Genomic DNA, 1,485 nt, shown 5'->3' on the forward strand with positions numbered 1-1,485 from the left:
TCCCCCTATCTTATTCTCTAGCATTAGATCAGAAGTGATATTACTTAATATTTTTAATTAATTTGTTGTTTCATACAAAAGAAATACATTATACATTCTTGTTCATAAAGTTTTACACAAAATGAAAATAAGGAAGGGAAAAGTCCTGTTTACGGTCTACCCCAGTGCAGCTTCTTATCCGGGACCTATTAAGTGTTTTGGACACAGCCTTTCAGATATTTTTCTGTGCATTTCCATGTATAGCTTATTTTCCTATATATGCACTTTGTGCCTTGTTTTTTAATCAGTGGGATTTTATTGTATATGCTGTTTCCCATTTTTCATTTTCTCTTATTTTAAGAATGAAAATCCTAGAGATCACCTTAACAATCATATAGATCTACTTCATTCTTTTTAAGAGCTACGTCCTATTCTGTAGAATTGATATAGCATAATTTTTAAACCACTCCCACTGCCCATTGATGGACATTTAGTTCATATTCAGTTGCTCACTTTACCAACGAGCTATGGTAAGAATAATCTATTTCCTTACATTTTTGCACATTTACAAGTATCTGTCTTGTGTCGATAACCAAAAACATGGAATTGTGGAGGCAAAGGTTATTAATATTTACTTGATTATAGACCCTGAGAAATTGCCTTTCTAAGTAGCTGAACCAATATATTCTCTTAACAATATCAAATGAGATAACCATCTCCCCGTGCCCAAATTTTGCAAAGGTGCTGGATAAGGAGCTACATATTCTTTTAATGTGCATTTTCATGGTTACAGGGGAGGTTTGGACAGTTTTTAATGTTTATTGGCTGTTCGCCTCTTTTGTGTATTGCTGATTTATTTATTGCCGATGTTGTTGAGTTGACATAATTGTCCTTTCTTGGATGAAAAGGGAGAATTTGCTAAGTATTCTGAAAGTTATAAATATACTCACCTTGTCTTTGAACTCTGTTTATGGTGACTTTATCTTATCAAAGCTGACAATTTACAGTACAGACTTACTATTGATTTTATAAGCTAGAGACACCCCCATTGTTATAAATAATTAAAGTGATACAGAAAAATTACTGATGAATTTCATGCATACTCTTTAACCACAGTTCTTGTGTTCTTAAGATGGAAGATTCAATTCTATCTTCACTGCACAGGAAGTTTCTTCTCTTACCTCTCAGAAAAACATTTTCTTTTTCAATTGTGGGGCAAAATGATTCTTCCTCTGAAGCAACGCTAGCCTTCACAGCTTTTGTCTGCCCCCTAAATTTTCATCTCTTTCACTTTTTAACTTTACGCTCACAACGGTGGTCTCAAACTTTTCTTTCATAACAATTATTTTTTAGTAGCTTTTTCATTTCTTGTTATTTCTATTTCTTTAAGTTGATTGTGTCTTTTTTTTTTTTTGAGGGGGGGAAGATAAGGTATCTGAATTTGTTTCTAGATCTCTCCAGGCTCCATTGTAAACTATATATATATATATATATATATATATATCA

At 32.5% G+C, this 1,485-nt stretch overlaps 1 protein-coding gene across 1 annotated transcript in view; it reads left to right on the plus strand.

Annotated features, from left to right (window-relative positions):
• LOC144229329 (nuclear autoantigen Sp-100-like) overlaps positions 1–1,485 on the plus strand; it is a 58,437-nt gene that overhangs the window by 834 nt on the left and 56,118 nt on the right. The gene's annotated exons all lie outside the window — the stretch shown is intronic.

Source organism: Crocuta crocuta, unplaced genomic scaffold, assembly GCF_008692635.1.
Source record: "Crocuta crocuta isolate KB4526 unplaced genomic scaffold, BGI_CrCroc_1.0 scaffold516, whole genome shotgun sequence".
In the NCBI taxonomy this organism is placed as follows: domain Eukaryota; kingdom Metazoa; phylum Chordata; class Mammalia; order Carnivora; family Hyaenidae; genus Crocuta; species Crocuta crocuta.